The 14,065-nt window shown below is 38.9% G+C and overlaps 1 long non-coding RNA gene across 1 annotated transcript; it reads left to right on the top strand.

Moving 5' to 3' along the window:
• Window positions 1-310: 310 nt before the first annotated feature.
• Window positions 311-6,556, top strand: LOC144454325 (uncharacterized). Its single transcript, XR_013482708.1, has 2 exons — window positions 311-373; window positions 6,433-6,556. It is a non-coding gene; the product is annotated as an uncharacterized LOC144454325 (long non-coding RNA).
• The last annotated feature ends 7,509 nt before the right edge of the window (window positions 6,557-14,065 follow it).

The following is a 14,065-nucleotide window of genomic DNA, read 5'->3' as shown; positions in this document are numbered from 1 at the left end:
TAAATGTTATGTTATGATTATTCTTGCTTTTGCCTTCTAGTTTAATAAATGTTTCATGTTTGAGAGTCAAAAGTGTCATTGTGACTGCTTTGTGTAAATGAGAAGTGGGTGAGGGTCAGGAACTGTAAGAGTGAATAGTGGGAGTGTATATTTTCCTCTCCCCCTACCAGAATTACCCCTAGGATGGTAAGAATGAATTGTAACCTTCCCCCCATTGTCTACCCACTTGACATCATAAGTGCAGGTAGGAGAGAATGACAGAGAGAGAGAGAGAGAGAGAGAGAGAGACAGAGAGAGAGAGAGAGAGAGAGAGAGAGAGAGAGAGAGAGAGAGAGAGAGAGAGAGAGAGGAGTGAGGGTGGTATACTTCCAGGGTAAGTTGATTGGCACCATTAATTGTGTGTTTCAGTTTCCTTTACAATCTAGACAGTTGGTGGAAATGGCCAGAGAGAGGCAGAAGGGGAGCACTGCTTACTGAGTAACCTTTCAAGAATCGAACATTTCTAAGACCAGTAATACATTTCATGTACCCTCCTCTGCCTGTTCCTTCTGCTTCTAAAGGGTTAATTATATTTCCCTGTGGTTCTATGAGCATATATAGAGACACACTCCACTGGGAGAAGGAAGAGAGAAGTAATATTAAATTGCAAATCCTAATCCTTGGGCCAATAAGGCAGGATGGAGTAGAGAGATAAGACAATCACCTCCCTGGAGCCACAGGGAATTGGAGCTACAGCAGATTCATATTTGGTCATATAATACTTTCCTGTGAAGAACTCATACCAGCAGGTCATTGCATCTCTCTCTCTCTCTCTCTCTCTCTCTCTTTCTCTCTCTCTCTCTCTGTCTCTCTCTCTCTGTCTCTCTCTCTCTGTCTCTCTGTCTTCCTCTCTCTGTCTCCCTGTCTTCCCCCCACCTCTGTCTCCCTCTCCCTTTCTCTTTCACAGTCTCTTTTTTTCTGTTTCTTTCTCCCCTCCCCTTGTCTTCCAGCCCCTCTTTTCCTCCCCCTCCCTTCCTCTCCCTGTCTCCCTGTCTCCCTCCTTCCCTCCCTCCCTCCCTCTCTTTCCCCCCCTTCTTTCTGTCACAGTCTCTCTTTTCTGTTTCTTTCTCCCCTCCCCTCCTCTTCCAACCCCTCTTTTCCTCCCCCCTTCCTCTCTTCTCCTTTCTTTTGTCTCCATATCTTACCCCACCCCCCACATACACATCTGCCTTTTTTTAGGATTTTTACCACTAGTCTCTCCCCTCTTCCCCACTGACTTCCTTTGACTCCTTTGATCTGTACCAAATGACAACATTTGGATATTGGTTTAAGATTTTCAGCATCTAGGATGACAAAATGATGCAGAACTTTTATGTCAGCAAAAATGTGACAACGAAAAACCAACATACCGGGGTAGATTTTTCCATATATTTGCTTGGATTTAGTTCTAACTATGTTGACTTATTTTGGTCTCATCACTATCATTCCTATGTACTAAAATTTAGAATTAGTTCCCCAAATCAATAAACTGTTAAAGAGTTCAAAATAAATGAGTTTTTTTGGTTAAAAACCAAAAATTGTGATCAGATTTATAAGCATCAAGATGTGATTGAAATTAAAAGGGTGGTACAATTAAAAAGAAGTCCCATCAAAACCTATGAGGGAATTAATGTAAAATATCTTTGGATGGGACTAGTTGTTGTTTGCCTAGTTCTTGCTACCAGGCACCCCAGATTTAGGAAGTAAATTCAGTCCATAAAATTCTTATATACAGCTTCACCCAGAATCTGAATCACAGCTTGATCATACCTACCCTTCCAGTTCTGGGGTACATTGTATGTAGGCTCTGGAGCAACATAGTCCTCAACCCTAGGCTGATACAAACAGTCATGGACACCTTCCATTCAACATGATGAAAACAAATACAGAAAGAGTGACATTCTAACATCCTGGGTCCCCAAGTTGTAATACTATTCTTAGAAACAACTGGTGTCTTTGTCCTTACAGCTCATTTACTCTCACCATACTATCTGCTTGCCATCCTGTATTAGGTGGTCTGATCTACAACCCACAATCCTCTTTTTTCTTGTCTGCCTTTCCTAAATATGCTAGTGGACTTTGTGGTACAAGATGCTTACATTCCATCCACTTAAAGTGCTGTGTGCCAACTATAGCCACTTTTACCTCTCTGCCCATTGGTATTTCATTCTCTATCTTATGCTGACACTGGGATTTGGATTGAATTGAAGTATAGGCTTCACCAGGGGGGTTTCACTGGGAGTCAGAGTAGGAGAGGAAAATTTAATGAAGAAGATAGGATTGGAGATGGAACTATGAGATGTAATGAAAAGAACATGGGATTAGGAGTCAAGAATTCTAAATCCTAATCGTGGCTCTTTCATAGAATATATTTGATGGCTTTATTTTTTCACTTCTACTTTCTGGGTCTCAATTTCCTCACTTGTTGATCTAAAACTCTAAGGCCTCTTCTCGTCCTAATATTCTATGGTCCTTTGAATATGTGGTCAAGATTAAGAACCCAGAGTACATAAGCTGAAGAAGGCTGAGTTAAAGACATAGCCTATTCAGATGGTTATTAGACTAAGCTCAGAATATGAGAACCCTAGTTAGATCAGAGAGAATAAGCACCTCAAGTTTGCTTTCTAAGTCTAGTGGAGGCTGAGTGAGCCTATGAAGCATTCTCTATGGAGTCTAAGTCTAAAGCTTCCAGAAACTTCCAGGGACTTCAAGAGCATGGTGACTCATTGCTTGGGCTTTTTGGAGATGATGAACCACTTCTTGTTTGTATATGGCCATGTCGTGGCCCAGCCATGAAAGGACTTGTGGTTTTTAACAGAGATAGTACACCTTCCCCTGCCCTGCTCCCTAACCTCCTGCCCATCCATGGTGGGGAGGATGAAAGGTACATTAAGAATATTCGGTGTCACGGCAAAGTGACAAGTCCTTTCAGGGATGAGGGATAACGTGAACACAAACAGCCACAAGTTAATCATTATTAAAAAGCCCAATAAAATGAGTCACAGTGTTCTTGAAGTCCCTGGAGGTTTCAAGTGATCCTTAGAGGTCTGTTTGACCTCTGCTGCATAGTTATCTGTGTTATCTTTCATTTCTTCCTAAATTAGACTATAAGTACTGTGAGAGTGATTCTGCCTTATTTTTCTTTGTGTCCCCATAATTCCTAGAAAAGAACTCAGCACATAGCAGGTGTCTAATAAGTGCTGATTATAAAATGAATAGTAGATTTCAGGCCCCCACGAGGAGTGGAAAAACTTCAAATCCAGACAGGCAGGACTTCATGACTTTATGACTTCATAAAAGTTTATGCATTACCCAGACTACCAGCAGCAGGTCTCTGAAATCTGCTATTTGTCAATTCCTAGAAAATAAGAACACACTGGACAGAGAAGGAAAGGCTTGAGGGGAATTCCATAGAAACATAACTAATTTATTCCCCAGCATGTTCAGCCCTTCATGTTCTCTTGCCCCATGCACTTCAGGGATGGTCAGGTATCCCCTGGGAGAAGCTTTCATACTGGTTCTTTTAAACTCTGTAGGGGAAGTGCTGGAGAAAACAGCTTCTTCTCCATTTAGCTCTTTCCCAAAGCTTAGGTCCAGCTGAAGGGAATGTGCAGTATGCAGCATGTGGCAAAATGCCAGCTAAATTTTTCTACTTCTGTTTTCTGAGTGCTTGGTTTCATCTTGCTTCTTCTCATTCCACAGGATGGTCTCAACGTCCATGAAAGACCCGATGCCCCAACCTTTCTATGTTTAGGCCAGGACTCAGTTGTAACTTACTTCCTTTACATTTTAAAATTTTTTTTCTTTTTTCATGGAATTTATTCTCCTTAGGGCAGTTTTTTTTTTAAAAAACAAACAGCAAAGTGGTACCTGCCCTCGAGGAGATTATTTTTGAATAAGGGAAGATGATACTAATAAATGAGTGGGGGTAGGGGATGGGGGAAAGTATTTTGGTTGTGTAAGTCAGAGATGTGATGATTAGAGACATAGAGCAATTGATTAACAAGTTCTTTCCAGATATGGTAGTATTGATTTGATTAATAATCTCAGAAGAGTGGTAGAAAGGGTGGATGAGGAGAAGGGGACTTTGGGATGGGTATAGGTTGGAGCTAGACATAGTGAACACTCACCAATTGAAAGCCCATTGAAATGAATCATACCTGGGTTCCTCAAATTACTTGTTGGGCTTTTTACCTGGGGTGCAAGATCTAGTGAATCCCTTAGAATTGGGAACCTCTGCTGTACTTGTTCGTTACCCTGTATGCTCAAGAATAAACACTTTGCTGTCAGATGGATGTGTGACTTCATTTGTGTGGGCACCCTCTCTATTGGTGCAGATTTAAAGTCATTTTTGCCTTCTCCACCTGTACAATTCTCCTTCCTTAAATGCTCCACAGAGCATCTCCCTAAAGATACAGATGTGTATGTGTATGTATATACACACATATATATACACACACACACTCATATATATATATATATGTATATATATATATATATATACATATATATATACATATATATATGTATATATATATACATATATATATACATATATATATACACACACATATATGTATACACTCACACACACACATACACACACATCTGTCTTTTAACATCTCTTGCATAGCTATGCAACACTTAGGTTGTCCTACATATTATTCTTTGCTTTCACTAAATAATTGTCAAAGCTCTGTCTTTACATGTTATGAATAATGGCTCTATGGTGAAAATTGCTTACACCCACCATGTCTTCCCATTGTTCTTTGGATCACCAGCAATTTTAATTCAGTTCAAATCCTTACTATGCTCCAGGTACATACTTTTTTGTGAAGATAAAAAACAAACTGTTCCCCTGATGTCCTAGTAGTGTTCTTTGATTTAAAGTCAAATAGCATCACTGGGACAATGGTGGCACTAAATAGGTGGGGCTTTTACAACAGAGAGCAACACTGAGATTGAAAGAATTTCAGTTTCTCATGACTAATGTGGAAATATGTTTAATATGATGGTATATGTATAGCCTTCATCAGATTGCTTGCCATCTTGGGGAGGGGAGGGAAGGAGGGAGAAAAAAATTTGGAACTCAAAATCTTATAAAAGCGACTGTTGAAAACCAAAATAAATAAACAAAACTAACTAACTAAATAAATGAAAGGAAAAAAAATTGCAGTTTCTCAAATGACAATTAAGTTCCATCTCCTATTCAATTCTAGACCTTATTCATTGTTTACCTGTGTTCGTGTGCTACATATATGCACCAAAGGACTAATTTCATGGGCTATTCTGCCAAGTATGTGTAATACTCTGAACCATATGCATTCTTCATTTACTTTCAACTTCCTGTATGGATAGCTAGGTAGATCTCTTTTGAGTGGTGGTGGATGTCATTGAGGAGGGCCTTGCAGTATTCCAGGGCCTGATGTTGCCATCACAATGCCATCCACAAATAGGAGTTATTGTAGAACCTCATTACTCAAAGGGAATCCATTTTTCACTTGGAATTTTTACATGATATCATTCTTTACAGGTGGCAGACACCTTTAGAGAGCATATTTGTCTGTTTTTATCTTGACCAAAGTTATCTTTGAAGTTGTAACTATTAATGAATTTTGTATGATATTTATGAGAGTCAGTGTTTTGTAGTGAATAGAGAGCTGGCCTTGGAGTCAGGAAGACCTCAGCTCAGTTCCTACTTCTGACCCATGTAGGTGCTGGCACCCTGGGCAAGCCACTTAACTTCTCATTGCTCCAGGCAATCTCTAATATAAATTGCAGAGAAGGTGCTGCCTTGCAGTAGTAGAGGGAAATTCCCCTCTTGGGAGCTCTCTGTTCCAGTGGAATCAAAGATCAAGTTGCTATCCCCATGATATCAAATTATACATACAAGACACATTGCTGGGGGACGGCCTTTTTCTCTAGCAAGTCAAATGATTTGTTTTTGAATATTTGATTGATATTCCCCCATCAACCAACAAATATATTGGAATCTTGTATTCACTATGCCTCATGCAGGTGATTGTGGAAAGCCTGTGAAAGCTTTCCCATTCCCTTCTCCTACTTTCATCAAAGATTACACACACACACACACACACACACACACACACACACACACACACACACACACATACTTTATTTTTTGCTTTTTGGGAGGCAATTGGGGTTAAATTACTTGTCTAGGGTCACATAGCTAGTAAGTGTCATGTGTCTGAGGTTGGATTTGAACTCAGGTTCTCCTGACTCCAAGGCTGGAGCTCTATCTACTGCACCACCTAGCTGCCCCTTGCACACGTTTCTTACAAAGAGTATTTTATAGTGATGTGAAAACAGGTACATGGGTTAGTAGTTCCAGGTGTCTCCATTGTTGAAATTTTAGGGTAATAATATTATCTTTCGTCTCTTCTTTGTCAGGAAGTATTGACCAAATAATGAAGGCAGGAAAGAAGTAATGAGAAATGAGGCTGGAAAGGCAGATTGGAGTCAAATTGCAAAGTGCTTGAAAAGACAGGAAAAAAAAGAATTCATATTTTATCTCAGAGACAATAGTGAAACATCAAAAAATCTTGAGAAGGGGAGTGACATGAACATACTTGTGTTTTAAGAAGATTAAGAAGATTATGGCAGTTATATGGAGGATGAATCAGAAGGGGAGAGAGACCGGCAGCAAGGAGATCAATTTGGAAGCTGTTACAATAGTCGAGGACAGAGTTGATGAGTGTCAACTAGCATGATAACCATGTGAATCTGAGATATATCAAAAAATTGTTCTTGAGTGCCTTTAAAATTGCAATATTTGGTGCAGATTTCCTTTTTTTAATGTATCTAGGTGCCATTTGCTTTTCTAGACTTCATCTCCTTAAGTGCCATTTCTACTTCCTCTAAAGGGCATCTAACACAAGTTAACAAATCTGATGATTGCACTGTCATCTGTGTTAGGAATAGAAATTCTGACCAAAGAGTCCTAATTCACAAGATTGTCATCAACTGTCCAGTTTCATTTGTATATATTCTTTGGATATCAGGCATAGTTAAGTCTAACACTAAGCTTTTTGCAGACTATTTTCCTCTCCGCTGTTTTGTGGGGAGACTAATGCTTGTAATTTGCCATTCTTCTCCCCTGTAATAATATACAAATGAACTTTACAAATAAACTCATATTGTCTGCTACATCTTTCCATTTAGCAAAGGGATAGAATGTTTTCTGAATAAGACTTCAAGGTTTTTTGGCCTCCTGATTATGGTGATTATTTTATGTTGTCTGTAATTTAGGAAATGGTGATAATTACAATTGATGACTATTTCCCATTTTTCAGAGTCAATAGCTTATTTAAATAAGTTGGATTGTAGATGTTGCAATTGTATGAAGTATCTTATCTTTCTTATCCTCTCTTTTCATTTTTCCTTAATTTTGATCTTTTTTTTTTCCTAATCATTACATGGATGATCCTACAGACAGCTGATTCTGAAATTATTTCCAAGTCAGAAACCAATCTTTCTAAATCATAGTTAATTGCACTTTACCTTGTCTGTAATTATAATTAATTAAATTCCAATGGGGGAAAAAACCCATTTATCAGGTACCTCCTATATACAAGCCTAAGACCTATAGACATAAAGACAAAAAACTGAAACAACCCTTGCCCTCAAGGATATTCTATTAGAAGATGATACCACATGTATGTTGTTGTTCAGTTGTGTCTAACTTACATGATCTCATTTGGGATTTTCTTGGCAATGATACTGAAGTGGTTTGCCATTTCCTTCTCCAGCTCATTTTACAGATGAGGAACAGTTAAATGACTTGCCAGGATCACACAGCTAGTTAGTGTCTGAGGCCAGATTTGAACTCAGAAAGAGGGGTCTTCCTGACTTCAGTCTTGGCACTCTATCCGCTGTGCCACCTAGATGCCCCTAGATATCACATGTATGCTAAAAAGCAAATGCGAAGTGATGTGTCAGTGGGACGGTAACATCAACTACTGGAAAGAGGAGGGACAGGTCAGGAAAGATCTTGTGTAGGAAATGGTACCTAAGCTGAGCCTTAAAGGAAGTGAGGGATTTTAAGAGATTGAGATGAAGAGGAAGAACATTTCAGGCACAGCGGAAGCTTTTGAAAAGTAATGGAGTAGGGGCAGCTAGGTGGCACAGTGGATAGAGCATCAGCCCTGGAGTCAGGAGGACCTGAGTTCAAATCTGGCCTCAGATACATAACACTCACTAGCTGTGTGACTCTGGGCAAGTCACTTAATCCCAATTGCCTCACCAAAAAAAAAAAGTGATGAAGTCAGAAGGGAAGTAATGTGAAATGAAACTGGAAAGGTAGATGTTGTTCAAGTTGTGAAGTGCTTTGATGCCAGAAAAAAATGAATTTATGTTTCATTTCAGAGGCAATAGTGATAGTGAAACATTGAAAAAAAATCTTGAGAAAGAGAGTGACACGATCATACTTTTGTTTTAGGAAGATTATTTTAGCAATTATATGGAGGATGGATCAGCTGGTAGCAAGGAGATCAATTTGGAAGCTATTATAATAGTTCAGTGTGGAGGTAATGAGGGTCTGAACTAACATGGTAGACATGTGAATAAGGAGAAAGGTGAATGCTTGAGTATTGTAGAGATGGAATCAATAGGGGCTGACAGATGATTATATATGAGGACTGAAGGAGAATAATGAATTGAGAATGAAGTTGTGAACCTGGCTGAATGGAAAGATGGTGGTCACCTTGACAGAAATAAGAAAATTAGGAAGATGAGTTATATTATAGGGAAGATGAGTTCTGCTTTGGATATATTTTTGAGATGTCTCTTGACATTTAGGTGGTGATGATGGTGAAACTGGATGAAGACTCAATGAGTTGGAAATGAATTAAAGTTGGACATGGAGATTTGGGAGTTATCCACATATAGATAATAATTGAACTCATTGGAGCTAATATCAGCTAGAAATAGAAAGTACACAGAGAGAAGAGAAGACAGGCCCTGGATGAGCCCCAAAGATACATCTAAGCTTGCAGGTGAGACATGAATGATGATCCCATCACTTTTTGCGGTATTGAATATATTTATGATATATAGATGCCCAGGCACCTTCTGAGTAATCTGCAAGCCTTTGCTTGTATCATTTCTTAATCTTGAATCGTATTTTCCAACGTATTTTTCACAGTACTCACCCATACTCTCTCACTGAAGCCACTGAGTTACATTGTTGTGAGTTAACTTGGTTTGTAGGGTTTCATCAAATTCTCTGTAAAATTCAACTATCTTGTCTTCTATCACATCTGTAGGTGTTGATAATAAGCTGTAATTATCTCAGTGGTCTTTTTGCTTTTGTTTATCATGAGCACTGTAAGGTAACACGAGGCTAGAGGCTCTATTAAAGTATATTTCTTATGCCTCTGGTTGCACAATGATTCCTCTCCTATTCCTGCCTCATCACTTACTTTGTTTCTCTGAGGAGAACCTGCGAACCACCATTTCATTTAGCAGGAACTCATTGATGTCCTCTGGGTTTCATTTGTAGTGGAAATGTCAATATGAAATTTCTTCCAGGAGTTCTTTCACGAGTCTATCAACTTGCTCATCATTAGAAAAAAAAAGGGCTCACATTTAAAGTACCAACAGCAAAGTAGTTTTTATGAACTATAAGATTCTTAGCTGTCTTCTTTATCTTTCTGCCACTCCGTACCATCAATAATAATAACAATGAACATCGATGGAACTCTTTAATGTTTGCAAAGTGCTTTATAGGTATTATGTCATTTGTTCTTCACTGAAACCCTGTGAGGAAGATTCTGTCGTCATTCCCACTTTACAGATGAGGAAACTGAGGGTAATAGAAGTGATTTGCCTAGGATCATACTCATAAATATTTAAGGAAGGATTTGAATCCAGGTCTTCTCGACCCTAGGTCCAGTATACTAATATATAATCCTGTCAATGTGGAAGAATAAGATTGCTTACTTGACTGAGGGCCATTTTGTATTTTTAATCTGTTTTGAAAGTTGTCATGGCCAACTTGCTATTATTAAGTTCCTATTTAGCTGGGTTGATCCTTGGACAGCAAATAGAGTTTATTGCCAGTATCATACTCAAAGTATTACAGCAGCCTTCTGTGAAAGGCTTATTGTTATATGATTACTTCAAAGAGCTTTCATCTGTGAATATTCCCCCTATCATGCAGACTGCAACCCTTATAGGCATTAATGAATTGCTGTGGGTGAAAAAACTCATCACTTGGTAGTCAACATTCTGATCTTTAGCCTCTGAACTTATGGAAGCTGGTCCTTGGATATTAGATATAGAAAATTTTGTTGGTCCATACTTAAAGCCTTTCCAGCTTGATAGTACCGGGCAAATTTTGCATAAGCTTCACTAGGCATCACCCATCTGCCATGATGAGGCAAAGACATATGGCCTCCTTCAGTGGAATGATCTATCATCTGTCATATAGAGATGCTGTTGGGACATACAAAAGTAGTGTAAAATACATTCTCTGCCTTCAAGTTGTTCTCAAAAGTTCTTTTGATTCTCTCTCCCCTTATTCTATTGAAGATCTTGTACTGTTAAGCCTCTGCCTTGGGTTACTTCCACCATCCACTGCCTTTGCCTCCACTCACATATTGTTGAATAAAGCTGAAGAAAGACACAAAACTATGTTGACTTGGCCTACTATAAATTCATGTTACATAACCTCTCACTATGGCAAGGCAATTCTATTACACAGTTCTAATTGATCCATTATCCAACTCACCACACAATGCTTTCTTCCAAAACTTTTCATCTCTCCTCAGCTACATGGTGCTGTGACCTGAAGTGACTTGGAGTCAGGGAGACTCATCTTCCTGAGTTCAAATCTGTCTTCAGACATTTACTAGCTATATGACCCTGGGTAAGTCACTGAACCCTGTTTGCCTCAGTTTCCTTATCTGTAAAATGATCTGGAGAAAGAAATGGCAAACCACTCCAGTACCTTTGCCAAGAAAACCCCAAATGGGATCACACAATTAAAAAAACAGAAGTACAGCAACATCCTTGTGGTATTATCTTCTAATAGAATATCTTTGAAGGCAGTATTGAAAAGTCATGAAGAGTTGGACAGGACTGAAAATGACTGAACAACACAGAGATGATTCTCAGATATATTTGTTCAGCCCTAATCTCTCTCCTGACCTCCACTGTTTCATGTCCACCTGCTAATTGGACATCTTAAACTCAACAGTCTTAGATTGAATTCATTACCTCCCCCTCCCCCAAATCTCCTCTCTCCTAAGTTTTCTATTACTGTTCAGGATACCACTGTTCTCCCAGTCCCCCAACCTCGCAACCTGCAAGACGTCCTTGAGTCCTCACTATCATCCTCCATATCTAATAAATTGCCAAGTAATGTCACTTTTTTTTAACCTTCATAATATTTCTATTATATGGCTCTTCCTTTCCTCTGACACTGGCAGTACCCTGGCCCTGATAACCTCATACCTGGATAATTGCCTTCCCTGGTTTTCTTCAAGTCTCAACTACAATCCTACCTTCTGCAAGAAACCTTTCCCAGTCCTCCTTAATTTTAGTACATTTCCTCCAAGATAATCTCCAATTTATTTGTAAACAGGATCTCATTTGTATGCAGTTGTTTGCATGTTGTCTCCCTAATTAGATTATGAGCTCTTTGAGGGCAGGTTTCTCTCTCTCTCTTTTTTTTTTTTGGTTGTTCCACTTCTTTGTATCCCTAGCATTCAACACAATGCCTGGCACATAGTAGTGCATTTTTCTGCATACCAAGTTAAAATGTACTTCCTTGTAACTTCTACCTATTACTCTTAGTAATGTTCCACTGAGGGGGTCTGTTTTTTTAGAATAAGGTCCTTGACAAGTTTATTTGGAAGAAGAATGGGAGAAAAAAAATTGGATAAGTAGGTTGGGGCGAGGCAAGAGGGCATTGAATGCTTGACTAAAAAGTCTGGATATAGGTGGAAGAGCTAAATATTTTTAAGCAGAGAAAAAGTGGAAGGTTCTTCTGAGAATGATAATAATAGTAATACTAATAGCAATGCAACAAAGCCACTTGACATTTGCATGATATTTTATGCTTCTCAAAGTTTTTTCATACATGTTATCTCAGCTTTCATGCATGAGATATTCTTGTGAGTTAGGGAGAAAAAGCTGAAGAAATTGAGATCTAAAGAGGCTGTCATTTTTTCTATCACTCAAGGGCAAACAAAGTTAATGACAGAATCAGGATTAAAATATGGGTCCTTGAATTACCAGACCACTGGGCCATCATTTCAGCAATTTGGCAGGGTATTCTTAATTTACTAATGTGTTAATAAATTTGTGTTAATTATCCCTCTTGCTTCCTACTTCATTTCAGTTCCTGTTTTTGTTGTTTTTGGTAATTCCAGTTTCCTTTATAAATGGTGGTTGGCACTGAACCTTTGTGAATGGTATTAGCACTGAACATACAGTATGTGCTCAATAAATAGTTTCAGAATGAAATCAAATGCAGAGTAGTAAGTTGGTTACCTGGAATCTGGTATAATGTTTATTGTAAGGGAGAATGTTAATGTACTTGGGAAATAGAAAGGCTATGGATTTCAGGGATTCACATTGACTCTATAGCTGGGATTTGGGATATATCTTAGTGATTAATCCAAAGGGCTTTTCCTCCCTTATGATCACATGATTATAGGTTTAGACTATGAAAGGATGTCAAGGTACATTTAGTCCAACTCCTTCATTTAACAGATTAGGAAAGTAAAGTCAAGAGAGGGGAAGTGACTTGCTCAAGGACACTCACTTGGCAATTGGCAAAATGTTAAAACAAACCCAGGACCCCTATTTCAAATTCACTGATCTTTCCACCGTACCCTATTGAACCAGAATTAAAGAAATAGAAAACATTAATAATAATGAGAAGTGTTCTGAGGAGAAAGTCAGAGTAATAGAAACTGAAAAATTACGTTACTTTGGAGTATTTTTTTTTTACTTAACTGAATCCTTGGAAACCCATCTTTTGTCTTCTGTATAGTCTTCTCTGCTCCTTCCTGTTGGCAACAATCTCTCCCACTTGCATATTCCTATAACTCTTTTTGTCTGCACTAATTTGACATTTAACTGTTTATTTCTTGGTATTCTTCATTTTAAAAAAGTAACCCCTGATTATTTTCAAGTTTATGCTGTTAAATGCCATAGTTCTCCAAGATCATACTTGACAAAGTCCTAAACTAGTTCATAAGATTTTAGAGCTATTAGTGTCTGGAAGTAGAAAATAGATAAATTTGTTACTACCAGGATGATGATAGTAACCATCTGTCCTTCCTCTACTGTGTTTTATAGACCAGAGACTATGATCTGGGGGACTTAAACTTTCCAGCTCTGAAACTTCTTTCCTGGGCCTAGGCTGACCGGTTAGGTGAGTGCTTCTCATGTCTCACTGTATTTAGGTTAGATCCTTTTGTAGTTCTGCCTTGGAATCTGGCCCTGGGTCAAGGTAACCATAGAGAATTAGATGCTTTCCTCCAATTCATTTGGCCATCAAGGTAATGAACTGTATGAAGGTCTCTGGGTTTGATTGAGGAAGTCCAGGAGAGGGATGCTAGGAGAAGGAGGGGGAAGCTTGGGCTCAGAGGTAGTCAGAACAGGCATGTCCTCCAAATTGAAGCCATTAAGACTTTTGCAGAGTAAAGCACTGAGCATAAGGGTTTGTGTTTCTCTGTTCTCCTCTTCAAAGACTTTAAAAGGAGCAGCTGTTATTAGAGCAGCAGCATCAGCCTATCATGAACAGTGTGGTTGAGGCAGGAAGAGAAGGACTGTGAACAGTGAGCTCTGAGCCTGGAGGACCGGGTTGAATGAGATGATCTCTATTGCCCTAAAGACAAAATTGTTCCTCTCAAGGCACTGATTCAAGGAAAAGGCAGCTGCCTCTTTCTCTGAAGTTTGTACTTTATTTCTGTGTGAGCAATAAGAGTTAATGCAGTTCCAAAGGCAGCTGGATGGGTCCAGTAAGCATGTACCCAGCAGTTTCCCTTTCCTCCCCCACCAATTTTGTTCT

The sequence above is a fragment of the Phascolarctos cinereus genome, unplaced genomic scaffold (genome assembly GCF_003287225.1).
Source record: "Phascolarctos cinereus isolate Bilbo 61053 unplaced genomic scaffold, phaCin_HiC Scaffold_726;HRSCAF=1367, whole genome shotgun sequence".
NCBI classification, from domain to species: domain Eukaryota; kingdom Metazoa; phylum Chordata; class Mammalia; order Diprotodontia; family Phascolarctidae; genus Phascolarctos; species Phascolarctos cinereus.
The sequence above is the reverse complement of the archived record's forward strand: the minus strand, read 5'-3'. Positions and strand labels throughout refer to the sequence as shown.